The sequence below is a fragment of the Panulirus ornatus genome, chromosome 2 (assembly GCF_036320965.1).
Source record: "Panulirus ornatus isolate Po-2019 chromosome 2, ASM3632096v1, whole genome shotgun sequence".
Taxonomy (NCBI): Eukaryota; Metazoa; Arthropoda; class Malacostraca; order Decapoda; family Palinuridae; genus Panulirus; species Panulirus ornatus.
The window spans coordinates 23,300,954-23,316,442 of NC_092225.1; the positions used below are offsets into that span (position 1 = coordinate 23,300,954).

The 15,489-nt window shown below is 48.9% G+C and overlaps 1 protein-coding gene across 1 annotated transcript in view; it reads left to right on the plus strand.

The window, feature by feature from the left end:
- Positions 1-11,608: 11,608 nt before the first annotated feature.
- The window catches only part of LOC139754283 (uncharacterized), a 245,920-nt gene continuing 242,039 nt past the window's right edge, over positions 11,609-15,489 (plus strand). Inside the window, exon 1 of the mRNA XM_071671669.1 lies at positions 11,609-11,943. The gene's annotated coding sequence lies outside the window, so the exon portion shown is untranslated. The remainder of the gene's footprint in view (positions 11,944-15,489) is intronic.

Below are 15,489 nucleotides of genomic sequence, written 5' to 3' on the forward strand. Positions count from 1 at the left end.
CCCCCCCCCCCCCCCCCACCACCACACGATCTTAAGGGAAGGATTCTCTTCCCACAAGTCTGGATCTCTCTCTCTCTCTCTCTCTCTCTCTCTCTCTCTCTCTCTCTCTCTCTCTCTCTCTCTCTCTCTCTCTCTCTCTCTCTCTCTCCCTCCCTCCCTCCCTCCCTCCCTCCCTCCCTCCCTCTCTCTCTCTCTCTCTCTCTCTCTCTCTCTCTCTCTCTCTCTCTCTCTCTTTTTCTTCATATAATTTTCTTGTTTGTGAGACGGTGCAACGTCCGTTGCCATTTAGAACCTTAAGAGATGCGATGAGGTCCCTTTGGCTAGATGTGGGTCTCAAAAGGTGAGGTGGGAGAAGGTTGACCAATACCTGGTACACAGGTGATGGCCGGCCGGTCCTCAGTGACTCTGGTATGACGGAGGAGGAGGAGGAACTCCTCCTGCTCTCCTCCTCCAGCGACCGTCTCACTCTGGTATGACGGAGGAGGAGCTCCTGCTCTCCTCCTCCAGCGACCGTCTCACTGGTATGACGGAGGAGGAGGAACTCCTCCTGCTCTCCTCCTCTAGCGACCGTCTCAACCAGTGTACCACGAACCTGTCTCCTCCCTCCCGCACTACTAGGTGTACCGGCTTTATATATAATCTGAAAATCTCAGTTTTACACAGTAAGATGCGACGTCCATCGCCCTCTTATTTTGCAAGAGGAAGTGGCCCTGGAAATTTTTTTTGTAAGGGGAGGAGGTCGTACTGGGGATTTTACAAGGAGGTCGTCTTGGGAATTTCACAAGGAAGTCCTCTTAGGAATTTTATAAGGAGGCCGTCCTGGGAATTTTACAAGGAGGTCGTCTTGGGAATTTTACAAGTAGGTCGTCCTGGGAATTTTACAAGTAGGTCGTCCTGGGAATTTTACAAGTAGGTCGTCCTGGGAATTTTACAAGGAGGTCGTCCTGGGAATTTTACAAGTCATCGCCAAATTATTGTGGGCTGAGTCATGGCTAAATTATAGTAGCATAAGTCATCACCAAATTATTATAGGCTGAGTCATAGCTAAATGATCACAGAATGCATCACAGGCAAATTATGTCCCAGGCTGTGACAGTGTACAAGGGGACCAAGTGGCTGGAGTGTGAGCGTGAGCTGAGAAATATGGTCGGTCCCCATCTGCTCACAGCCACATGATGAGCCTCACCAGTGAGGGAGGTCTTTGTGAGTGTGGTGGAGAGCATTATTATGATGGTCCGTCATGCTTCAAGTTATTAGAATGTCCAGATGACCCCCGACAGTGGTGTATATATATATATATATATATATATATATATATATATATATATATATATATATATATATGTTTATGGATGGGGTTGTTAGGGAGGTAAATGCAAGAATTTTGGAAAGAGGGGCAAGTATGAAGTCTGTTGGGGATGAGAGAGCTTGGGAAGTGAGTCAGTTGTTGTTCGCTGGTGATACAGCGCTGGTGGCTGATTCATGTGAGAAACTGCAGAAGCTGGTGACTGAGTTTGGTAAAGTTAAGAGTAAATGTGAATAAGAGCAAGGTTATTAGGTACAGTAGGGTTGAGGGTCAAGTCAGTTGGGAGGTAAGTTTGAATAGAGAAAAACTGGAGGAAGTAAAGTGTTTTAGATATCTGGGAGTGGATCTGGCAGCGGATGGAACCATGGAAGCGGAAGTGGATCATAGGGTGGGGGAGGGGGCGAAAATCCTGGGAGCCTTGAAGAATGTGTGGAAGTCGAGAACATTATCTCGGAAAGCAAAAATGGGTATGTTTGAAGGAATAGTGGTTCCAACAATGTTGTATGGTTGCAAGGCGTGGGCTATGGATAGAGTTGTGCGCAGGAGGATGGATGTGCTGGAAATGAGATGTTTGAGGACAATGTGTGGTGTGAGGTGGTTTGATCGAGTAAGTAACGTAAGGGTAAGAGATGTGTGGAAATAAAAAGAGCATGGTTGAGAGAGCAGAAGAGGGTGTTTTGAAATGGTTTGGGCACATGGAGAGAATGAGTGAGGAAAGATTGACCAAGAGGATATATGTGTCGGAGGTGGAGGGAACGAGGAGAAGTGGGAGACCAAATTGGAGGTGGAAAGTGCGACCCTTGAGCACGACGGTACACCCTTGAGCACGACGGTATGCCCCTTGAGCACGACGGTGCGACCCTGAGCACGACGGTGCGACCTTGAGCACGACGGTACACCCTTGAGCACGACGGTATGCCCCTTGAGCACGACGGTACGACCCTTGAGCACGACGGTGCGACCCTTGAGCACGACGGTACGACCCTGAGCACGACGGTGCGACCCTTGAGCACGACGGTACGACCCTTGAGCCACGACGGTGCGACCCTTGAGCACGACGGTACGACCTTGAGCACGACGGTACGACCCTTGAGCCACGACGGTGCGACCCTTGAGCACGACGGTATGCCCCTTGAGCACGACGGTACACCCTTGAGCACGACGGTATGCCCCTTGAGCACGACGGTATGCCCCTTGAGCACGACGGTATGCCCCTTGAGCACGACGGTATGCCCCTTGAGCACGACGGTACACCCTTGAGCACGACGGTATGCCCCTTGAGCACGACGGTATGCCCCTTGAGCACGACGGTACACCCTTGAGCACGACGGTATGCCCCTTGAGCACGACGGTATGCCCCTTGAGCACGACGGTGCGACCTTGAGCACGACGGTGCGACCCTTGAGCACGACGGTGCGACCTTGAGCACGACGGTACACCCTTGAGCACGACGGTACACCCTTGAGCACGACGGTGCGACCTTGAGCACGACGGTACACCCTTGAGCACGACGGTGCGACCCTGAGCACGACGGTGCGACCTTGAGCACGACGGTACACCCTTGAGCACGACGGTACGACCCTTGAGCCACGACGGTGCGACCCTTGAGCACGACGGTATGCCCCTTGAGCACGACGGTATGCCCCTTGAGCACGACGGTACACCCTTGAGCACGACGGTATGCCCCTTGAGCACGACGGTATGCCCCTTGAGCACGACGGTACACCCTTGAGCACGACGGTGCGACCTTGAGCACGACGGTACGACCCTGAGCACGACGGTGCGACCCTGAGCACGACGGTGCGACCTTGAGCACGACGGTATGCCCCTTGAGCACGACGGTGCGACCCTGAGCACGACGGTGCGACCTTGAGCACGACGGTACACCCTTGAGCACGACGGTATGCCCCTTGAGCACGACGGTACGACCCTGAGCACGACGGTGCGACCTTGAGCACGACGGTGCGACCTTGAGCACGACGGTACACCCTTGAGCACGACGGTATGCCCCTTGAGCACGACGGTATGCCCCTTGAGCACGACGGTATGCCCCTTGAGCACGACGGTGCGACCTTGAGCACGACGGTGCGACCTTGAGCACGACGGTACACCCTTGAGCACGACGGTATGCCCCTTGAGCACGACGGTGCGACCCTGAGCACGACGGTGCGACCTTGAGCACGACGGTGCGACCTTGAGCACGACGGTGCGACCCTGAGCACGACGGTGCGACCTTGAGCACGACGGTACACCCTTGAGCACGACGGTATGCCCCTTGAGCACGACGGTACGACCCTTGAGCACGACGGTATGCCCCTTGAGCACGACGGTATGCCCCTTGAGCACGACGGTACGACCCTGAGCACGACGGTGCGACCTTGAGCACGACGGTATGCCCCTTGAGCACGACGGTACACCCTTGAGCACGACGGTACACCCTTGAGCACGACGGTGCGACCTTGAGCACGACGGTGCGACCTTGAGCACGACGGTGCGACCTTGAGCACGACGGTATGCCCCTTGAGCACGACGGTACGACCCTTGAGCCACGACGGTGCGACCTTGAGCACGACGGTATGCCCCTTGAGCACGACGGTATGCCCCTTGAGCACGACGGTGCGACCTTGAGCACGACGGTACACCCTTGAGCACGACGGTATGCCCCTTGAGCACGACGGTGCGACCCTGAGCACGACGGTGCGACCTTGAGCACGACGGTGCGACCTTGAGCACGACGGTGCGACCTTGAGCACGACGGTGCGACCTTGAGCACGACGGTACACCCTTGAGCACGACGGTGCGACCTTGAGCACGACGGTACACCCTTGAGCACGACGGTACGACCCTTGAGCACGACGGTATGCCCCTTGAGCACGACGGTGCGACCTTGAGCACGACGGTATGCCCCTTGAGCACGACGGTATGCCCCTTGAGCACGACGGTATGCCCCTTGAGCACGACGGTGCGACCCTGAGCACGACGGTGCGACCTTGAGCACGACGGTGCGACCCTGAGCACGACGGTGCGACCCTGAGCACGACGGTGCGACCTTGAGCACGACGGTACGACCCTTGAGCACGACGGTATGCCCCTTGAGCACGACGGTACACCCTTGAGCACGACGGTACACCCTTGAGCACGACGGTATGCCCCTTGAGCACGACGGTGCGACCTTGAGCACGACGGTATGCCCCTTGAGCACGACGGTGCGACCTTGAGCACGACGGTATGCCCCTTGAGCACGACGGTGCGACCTTGAGCACGACGGTATGCCCCTTGAGCACGACGGTATGCCCCTTGAGCACGACGGTACACCCTTGAGCACGACGGTACACCCTTGAGCACGACGGTACGACCCTTGAGCACGACGGTGCGACCTTGAGCACGACGGTGCGACCTTGAGCACGACGGTGCGACCTTGAGCACGACGGTACACCCTTGAGCACGACGGTGCGACCTTGAGCACGACGGTATGCCCCTTGAGCACGACGGTATGCCCCTTGAGCACGACGGTGCGACCTTGAGCACGACGGTGCGACCTTGAGCACGACGGTGCGACCTTGAGCACGACGGTACACCCTTGAGCACGACGGTGCGACCCTTGAGCACGACGGTACGACCCTTGAGCACGACGGTGCGACCTTGAGCACGACGGTACGACCCTTCAGTACGACGGTACGGCCCGTGAGCACGACGGTACGACCCTTGAGCGCGACGTTATCGGTACGCCCGTGAGCACGAGGGGGGTGTTCAGGGGGTCGTACCGTCGTGCTCAGGGGTTCGCACCGTCGTGCTTAGGGGGTCGTACCGTCGTGCTCAAGGGGTCGTACCGTCGTGCTTAAATATCGTAACGTCGTGGTCGAATAACCAACTCACTGGCAAGTTACTCAAGATTCTAATATCGTAAGATATACGTTCAGTATTTCTTAGTGTTTTTATTTTTTTCCTTTATTATTCAGCTTCAATGCTTGCGATACATTAGAGAACGGCCGTAATATATAGAAGTGGTAGAGGTTGTGTGGATCAGGTGTTTGCTTTGAAGAATGTATGTGAGAAATACTTAGAAAAGCAAATGGATTTGTATGTAGCATTTATGGATCTGGAGAAGGCATACGATAGAGTTGATAGAGATGCTCTGTGGAGGGTATTAAGAATATATGATGTGGGAGGCAAGTTGTTAGAAGAAGTGAAAAGTTTTTATCGAGGATGTAAGGCATGTGTACGTGTAGGAAGAGAGGAAAGTGATTGGTTCTCAGTGAATGTAGGTTTGCGGCAGGGGTGTGTGATGTCTCCATGGTTGTTTAATTTGTTTCTGGATGGGGTTGTTAGGGAGGTGAATGCAAGAGTTTTGGAAAGAGGGGCAAGTATGAAGTCTGTTGGGGATGAGAGAGCTTGGGAAGTGAGTCGGTTGTTGTTCGCTGATAATACAGCGCTGGTGGCTGATTCATGTGAGAAACTGCAGAAGCTGGTGACTGAGTTTGGTAAAGTGTGTGAAAGAAGAAAGTTAAGAGTAAATATGAATAAGAGCAAGGTTATTAGGTACAGTAGGGTTGAGGGTCAAGTCAACTGGGAGGTAAGGTTGAATGGAGAAAAACTGGAGGAAGTAAAGTGTTTTAGATATCTGGGAGTGGATCTGGCAGCGGATGGAACCATGGAAGCGGAAGTGGATCATAGGGTGGGGGAGGGGGTGAAAATCCTGGGAGCCTTGAAGAATGTGTGGAAGTCGAGAAAATTATCTCGGAAAGCAAAAATGGGTATGTTTGAAGGAATAGTGGTTCCAACAATGTTATATGGTTGCGAGGCGTGGGCTATGGATAGAGTTGTGCGCATGAGGATGGATGTGTTGGAAATGAGATGTTTGAGGACAATGTGTGGTGTGAGGTGGTTTGACCGAGTAAGTAACGTAAGGGTGAGAGAGATGTGTGGAAATAAAAAGAGCGTGGTTGAGAGAGCAGAAGAGGGTGTTTTGAAATGGTTTGGGCACATGGAGAGAATGAGTGAGGAAAAATTGACCAAGAGGATATATGTGTCGGAGGTGGAGGGAACGAGGAGAAGTGGGAGACCAAATTGGAGGTGGAAAGATGGAGTGAAAAAGATTTTGTGTGATCGGGGCCTGAACATGCAGGGAGGGTGAAAGGAGGGCAAGGAATAGAGTGAATTGGATCGATGTGGTATACCGGGGTTGACGTGCTGTCAGTGGATTGAATCAGGGCATGTGAAGCGTCTGGGGTAAACCATGGAAAGCTGTGTAGGTATGTATATTTGCGTGTGTGGACGTATGTATATACATGTGTATGGGGGTGGGTTGGGCCATTTCTTTCGTCTGTTTCCTTGCGCTACCTCGCAAACGCGGGAGACAGCGACAAAGCAAAAAAAAAAAAAAATATATATATATATATATATATATATATATATATGATAAAAGAATGAACCTCTGATTTTTTTAATGTTAGTTTCATTCGCAATATGAAAAATGCGAAATTTACAGTGATATATATAAATAAAAGTCTCCCGTGGACAAAATTGCATGTAATGGTAGGATACTATATAGATTATCTCGTAAATGTATAAATATTTTTTTCTTTTTGACTGAATGTGGGGAGAGGTTATGGCCGGGTGTTAAAGCACTGTGAATAATAATCTGATATATATAAACATGAGAAGGAAAGAGAAATATCTTGGAAGGGATCTGTCGGCAATCACTACGGTGTTTACTTTGGCCAGACAAACTGTTACATAGTAATTGAAACAGGTGGCATTAAACGCAGGGCGTTCTTCGGAGAGTATCGAACCCAGCACACATACCAGGACTGCTATTACAATTACCTCAGCCACGAAAGAAAACGGGAAGAACGGTAGTTGCTGACGAGGTTAATATTTCATCAGTGTTAAACTCGAGGTGGAGTGGATGTGAAATACGTGCTGGATGAAGGGGGTTGATGGAACTTGATGGTTGGAAAATGGGACATCTCTTATCAGGTGTGACCTGGTACTGAGGAAATGGCAGAATTTAGGTAACAGGATAAACTGGACAACCATAAAAACCAGATGAAGCAAGATGAAAAGATCAGTGTCGACTGAAACCGGAAGGTTGATGGATACAGATGTGGAATAGATAGTTATGAATGAAGAGATAGACATACAGATGGATTATCAGTGTACAGGAGATAGAAAGATAGGTAGGAGATTGGGGATTATCAGTGTACAGGAGATAGAAAGATAGGTAGGAGATCCGGTGGTGAGATGGAGAAAAGATGAATAGATAGATAGACAGATGAAGAGACGAATGAATCAATTGAAATCAGAGAGAAATGTGAGGTGTCATTGTTATTTAATGACTAAAAGTGAAGAAAAGACACACCCTCGCCTATTAGAAATTGGGAAGAGTTACGTCGATAAAGTATTTGTTTACACAAATTCAAATCGGTACCAGTGACAGCGCGTCCGAATGCGTGGCGATGATCCTTACCGAAGCTCTAAAACTTGGCGTCGACGCTGGACCGATGGCGAGGCTGTAGCCGTTACGTTCAATCATCCGGACACCTCGACATATAACGGCCACAGTCGCTGCTACTGAAGCAGGCGGCCGGTCCGTAATGAGTCGTGTGTTCTCCAGTTACCACGGATATGAACCCGTGGGATAGTTGGCCTCCAGATTCCGGTGGTGAAGCGGGATTGAATCATGATTAATTGATTAGGATCCCTGAATCATCATGATTAATAGATTAGGACCCCGAGTCGCTGCATATGAGGGAGGGGTTGTGAAATTTCATTGATTCGGTGCGGTGGTTAAGAGCTTTTTCACCGTCGCTGAGGAATTTTACTGCGTACAGTATTTTGTCATTTTTACGTCATATGTTACACTCACTGGATTCTGAGTTCGCTTGCGCTTCAGTGCGAACAAGGCGAAGCGATTCGAACCGTTTTACCAACTCTCAGAATTCAAGTATTTTTGTAGGTAAATGATGTGAAGTATGCCCCTGCGAAGATGGTTTTTGGTTTTCTCCATTGTCTGTTAAAAGATGCTCTGTACACAAACGTCATTGGTTTTGCAAACGAAATGTGTATATAACTATTGAAATGAATTAAATGGAACAATTACTTCTTTTTTGTTTTCATCCAGTCATACAATGATAATGATCACTAAGGATAGCAAAAGAGAATGACAATTCAAATAATAGATATTTTAGCTCCTCATGAGAGAGAGAGAGAGAGAGAGAGAGAGAGAGAGAGAGAGAGAGAGAGAGAGAGAGAGAGAGAGAGAGAGAGAGAGAGAGAGAGAGAGAGAGAGAGAGATTCCTGTGTCAAAAACATATTGAAAAAGTATAAGGTTTGAGAATACTCTTTGAGTCCATGAATATCATACAGATGATAATATTCGTTTGCTGAATCTAACGAGGGGGTGACAGCCTTTTTAACGACCCAAGCAGTTGAGAGGCCATCAGACCACATGATAAGTCAAACATCTGTAGTAGTAGTAGTAGTAGTAAGTGTTCGTAAGTTATTAGTAAGTCTGGTGAATTATAACTTGCACTTACGAAGCTTTCGACCCGTTACGTCCCTCGAGCAGTTAGTGGCGCCCTCTAGCCGTCAGAATTAACCGTGTGCACTCTGGTCTCATGACAAGGCCGTTCTCATGCGAGATCGTCTCGATACTAAGGGTACGACCCTTGAGCACGACGGTGCAACCCTTGAGCACGACGGTACGACCCTTGAGCACGACGGTGCGACCCTTGAGCACGACGGTACGACCCTTGAGCACGACGGTGCGACCCTTGAGCACGACGGTGCGACCCTTGAGCACGACGGTACGACTTTTGAGTACGTCAGTGCGACCCTTGAGCACGACGGTATGCCCCTTGAGCACGACGGTGCGACCCTTGAGCACGACGGTACGACCCTTGAGCACGACGGTGCGACCCTTGAGCACGACGGTACGACCCTTGAGCACGACGGTGCGACCCTTGAGCACGACGGTACGACCCTTGAGCACGACGGTACGACCCTTGAGCACGACGGTGCGACCCTTGAGCACGACGGTACGACCCTTGAGCACGACGGTGCGACCCTTGAGCACGACGGTGCGACCCTTGAGCACGACGGTGCGACCCTTGGGTATGACGGTACGACCCTTGAGCACGACGGTACGACCCTTGGGTATGACGGCCTGGCCTCGCAAGCTATCACATCCACTGGTCGTACCGTCATGCTCAGATGGTCGTATTGTCCTGCATATGGATCATACTTATCGAACTTTATGTAATTCAGTTACATGAGTTCAGAGCTCGAGATGTTGATCAAGGTAATTGTAGTATTATATGATCATTTTCACAGTAGAGCAATGCTTCATGCCCGGCGTTACCGGACTCCTCCCTCATGAAGTTACACCGCTGGTTAAGAAAGAGTCACCTTCTTCGTTCGTGCCACAGTCAGATTCCTTGACCGTGGTATTATGTGTTTCTCAAAGAAGATGGACTTAATTCACGCTTAAGACACTGGCAGGACCCCCCCCCCCCCCCCCTTTTGGCCATAGCACGTCGATCTCCACCGGAGAAAAATTCTTTTTTTCGAGCGGGAGAGCAATCTGTAGTGGAGGTTTGGCCACAGTTCGCTACCCAGGCGTACTCTTCCATTCCTGGCCTAATTAATTCGCGCTCGAGCCCTTGGGGCACGATGGTACGACCCTTGAGCCTACCCATGGGTATTGTGGCTAGGTTAAGTCATCGTACCGAAAAGAGGGTCGTACGGTTGTGCTCAAGGGTCGTATGGTCGTGCTCAAGGGTCGTACGGTCGTGCTCAAGGGTCGTACCATCGTGCTCAAGGGTCGTGCCGTCGTGCTCAAGGGTCGTACCGTCGTGCTCAAGGGTCGCGCCGTCGTGCTCAGGGGTCGCGCCGTCGTGCTCAAGGGTCGCGCCGTCGTGCTCAGGGGTTAGCCAGGTTGGATGTAATATACCATAGTGTAACTCGGACTTGGACAATCTGAGAAACATAATGAAATACAGAGAAAATAAACCCCCTTTATGTAACCTAAATGGTCGCCATTCGTCTGCGTAATTGGCCCGGCTAATATTGGTCGATAATGTCCTCGTTTGTTATACGATGAAAAAAAATAAAGAAATTATATACTAACTGATGTGATGGTTATTTTCTTTCCGTGGTGTGAACAACCCATTACGATCCTTCGGCATGAAAGTGTTGACTTACGACCCATAACTTTAATCACTACTGGATAGGTGTGACCTCATGATTGATGTTAATTGCCATATATCATTAACTCAAAGAGATATTGGTTGGTAATGCCGTTCATCCTAGGAGGAAGAGAGTAATCATTTAATACCCGGAAAAAAATAAAATTATGGACTGACAGTGATTTTTAGAATCGTCAAACTATTCATTACGCATCAATAGATAGAACTCAGCTGGAGTTAGAAGCGTGTGTACATCACAGAACACCAGCTTCCGCCATGCATTGCGACCCCCCCCCATGCGTCGTCCTGTCTGTACTCAAACTGCAGTGGAAATGGTGTCATTCAACCGTGAGAACCATCGGTCATGATTCATGGGGCATGGTAGTTACCATGTCGACAGCGACGCGGTGGAAACATGGGCAGTACACGTGTTGGAAACCCATTTTGGGTCCACGGGATTGATAGATGGGTGTTCCACGGTGAATATTAATGGGTTGGGGGAGGAGGCCGGGGTGCGAGTATCCGTTAGGAAAAAAATCTATTCACTGTGAGCGTATCTCCCCCCCGGGGTACAGAATCTGAGATGCTTGGCCTTTTTTTTTATTGGCCATTTGCCTGCGTCATGACCCTTGACATTCTCAAGTCTCGTGTGGTGGCGATGCTGGGCGTAAAGTTGTGTGACATTAGGACTCATTAGTGAAGAACTGCGCCCCTGAGGGGCGGTGTGTGTTTGTGTGTGTGTGGGTGACAGTCAGTGTTGTTGCATGGCTGTTGTCTGTTTCTCTTGTCTCTGTCTCACTCTCTCTCACACACACACACACACATACCCTCCATAAACTGCTGCTCCTTTCTTCCCTTTGTGGATGGATACTTGAGAAATCTTTTTAAGAAAAGCGCGCGTGCCTTCCTGCCAGCGATTCACACACCCGGGAGACCATGGCACAGAGGAATGCAATAGGGTGAAGGAATGCAAATATGATAACGGAGAAGGTAATGAAGATCCTCCCCCCCAAGGCATGGTAGAAGACAGGTGTAGTGGTATCCGGCAACTGTGGCGCGCAGAGGGGAGTTTCACGTTTGGTGAGGCGGCGGGCGGGCAGTTGTTGCGCGGCCTTTTCGGTGTGCACGTTGCTCCCTCCCTCACCCCACTTCACCACCGCCACATAACCGGTTATCGCAACCGGTTGGTGCTCGTACGATTCACACTGATGTTTGTAGCGTAGTTGTGAGTAATAACCTCCTCCCCTCTCTCTCTCCGTGTTCACCGGGAAGTGGAAAAATTGAAGTCTTTGATAAAATAGTTGTATGGGATGATTTGTGTAGTGTTCCTTTTGGGGGATGGGAAAGAGTGGTGGAAATTAACAGAATCGCAATCGCTCGATGGATATTTTAGAGGCTTAAGAGATAGCTCCGGAGAAGCAAGTGGAGCGACGCCACAGACGTTATCAGGTTAGTATACATGTTTCCGCTCCTTCCTTACGTACGCACACACACACACACACACACACACACACACACACACACACACACACACACACACACACACACACACACACACACACACACACACACACACACACACACACACACACACACACACACACACACACACACACACACACACACACACACCACACACACGCACACTACACACACACACACACACACACACACACACACACACACACACACACACACACTTAACACAAGTGCAGCGTATGTCCACATGCTCATGCATCTCTGCATTCACAAACAAATGCACGCTAGTGCATGCCATCACACGCACGTATAGACGAACGCGCGTAACTCCACACAAACATGTACATGTGTACAAAATACACACACTCGTGCGAGTACACACACGTTTACAGACACGCCATTGCACGCACAAAGTCACACACGCAAGGAGAGAAATAGAATGTGCGAGGCATTAAGTAGTCGACATTAAGGATTTTCAGGATTAAAAACAAATCATTTCATTAACGAACAAAGTTATTATGTCTGCGATAATACGACGGGACCATAACAAAGAGATATCAAACAGCCTTGGCAGGGTCCTTAAGTGTACTACAAGAGGAAACGAGGCGTGCACTGGGACAGCGACAGAAACATTTAACAGAAGACGTAACATATGGTTGAAGTCAGTCCCAGATGAACCCGGGATTGATTATGGAATGTGCGGTGGCCGATGGAAACGAGACATGACGTGAGAAACTATGGGCCAGCCCCGACTCACGGGAAAAACTATGTCTTGGGTACAATACTGGTTGGTAGGCTGTCTCTCCCATGGTCGGGTAGCGGGTGGTAGAAAACCACTGGGTAGGGAGGGAGGTTCTACCTGTATTACCCGCCTGGGGTAATTAGGAGGGTTAGTTAAGAGACGGCTGTCCAGTCAACCAACACTCCCGTGGCTGTTAAGATTCACGCCTCTCGCCCAAGCAGCTCTGTTCTTTCTGCCTCACCCACCACCACCCACACACACACACACACACACACACACACAGCACTTGATAACCCGTAACTCAACGCGACTTGTTCTTGGTAACTATAATGCGTTAGCTCTACATTGTGGCACAGTCCCATCGTAATTCTCTCTCTCTCTCTCTCTCTCTCTCTCTCTCTCTCTCTCTCTCTCTCTCTCTCTCTCTCTCTCTCTCTCTCTCTCTCTTCTTTATATAGTCGCAATTGACGGGAGTAACAAATTATGTGATTAAAGAAACAAAAGTTTAGTAGGGTTGGTCTATACAGACTTCCCTAAACAGAGTGAGGAATGTCTTGGTGATGAACTGTTTAAAAAGAAGGGACAAATGTGTTAAAAGACAGCGACTATTATTACTCAGGGTGACCTGTGATATGGAGACAGGTTAGAAGGGAAACAGTTGGGTTAGGTTAGACATATTTCCATCAGTCTGGACCAAACTGTAGGTGACGCTTATCATGTTTTATATAACCTCAAGAATTTTGTCACAACTTATTGATTATGGATCTTCAAGTTATTGTGGTATATTGACCGCAAATAAGAGGGAAATTCCATGCTACAAATTACGAGCCAGTTTTGGTGATATGTGATACGGTCAGAATATATATATATATATATATATATATATATATATATATATATATATATATATATATATATATATATAATGTTTATATATGTGAGATTGAAGGTATAGTTTACGTAATTTCAAAGAGGCAGAATTGGGAAACATCGTAACGGAAAGCAAGGCACAATACGTAGAACGAGACATAACAGGAAACGAAATTATGAGAAACGAAGTAAAAAAAAAAGTCGAGAGTAACAAAAAATGTAGAAATGTGAAGGACGCAGAACATTTGAGAAGAATAATATTAAATCAGCGTGGTAATGATACGACCCTTGTGCATGAAAGTACGACTCCCGAGCATGACGGTACGACCACTCGAGCACGAGGGTACGACCCCCCCCCCCTCAAGCATGGCGTTACGACCACTCGAGCACGACCGTACGACCATTGTGCACGACGTTACGACCACTCGAGCACGACGGTACGACCATTGAGCACGACGGTATGACCCCTCGAGCACAACGGTACGACCCTTGTTCAGCACGGTACGACTCGTCCACGACCGTACGTACGACCCTTGGCTGTGATGACTCGGCCTACCCAAGGCCAGGCCGATGTACCCTGCAGGTTGTGCCATGACAGCCACGGTTACACACACACACACACACACACACACACGTACACACACACGTTGGGTTGTGAGTGAGGGAAGGTAGGCAGGCAGAGAGGCGGGTAGTGGTGAAGTAAAGTTAACCTTTACTAAGTTCCAGTCAGTTTAATGAATCATTTTACCAGCTGAGGAGGGAAGGCGAGCGCTCGCCCGAGATATGAAAGTAAACAAAATGTCAGCCCGCATGTTTAAGAAAGGTTATGATGTGCGTGCAGATGACTTATTATATCGTTTAGCTGTGCCCCAGCCGCTACATGGAAATGGGTGGAAACTTCGAGATGAGTTGACGAGAACTTTAAGGAAGTTGTGATGTTTGATGATTAATTTGTCAACATGTCTTGATTTACAGGATTCTTTTTCTTTTTTTTTCAGAAATGAATGATATATGGGATCGAAAAATTCATCTTGCGTTTAATGTTGATGATCTGTTTAGGCTTCCAAAGGGTATTTGATACGATTTCAAGTGAGATATTGTTAGGTGAAATAAATGTTTCATGGTACTGAAATTTAATTATGCAACTGGGTAAGGGCTTGGTTCTTACTCCAATGCTCAGTGCTTGGCCAGATTCTCGTTAATACACACGTAAATTATTAAGTTAAGGCTTGATTTCCAGGCTTTCTGAATTTGCTTCCCATACAGGGAAACAGAGAGAATTGAAATTACCCGAATGATCTTGGAAGTGTTCAGAAACATAGAGAAACTGTCAACCAGTTTCGGGAAGTGGCAGCTTGAAGTCCACAGGTTCAAAATGATGCGTTTGTAGACGAGGTGTTAAAGTGATCCATTCCTGGAGGTCATGAGAAGTATACAATGGAATTCAAACAGCAGCAGACCACTTGGGTCCCTTCGAGGCTGTGTTTGGAAAAGGCTTTTAACTCTCCTTACCAACGGCCACACGGTAATCAAGTGACACGGTAGGGTGTTGAGTATTACGTGGTGTGAGTAATGAGGGGGGAAAAAAAAAGTGGGTGAGGGGGGGAAGCAGAGGAATTTGAATTACAAAAAACATCAGATGGTCGTAATGATAATGACCCTTTGTCACTCGCTGTGGAAACTATATATTTTGATGACCGTACAGTTCTGGTGGCCATATTATATATAAAAAAAAAAAAAAAATAGGCTTGCGAGAGAGTCCATGTAAAACTAGGACAGCACTGTTACTTGACACACAGAAACAAACCATTTCAGAATAGATTGCACAAACAATTACTTTTACAGGATCCTTTTGCACTGTATCTATTGTATTTTTTTTTTTTTTTTTGTTCATAACAGAAGGT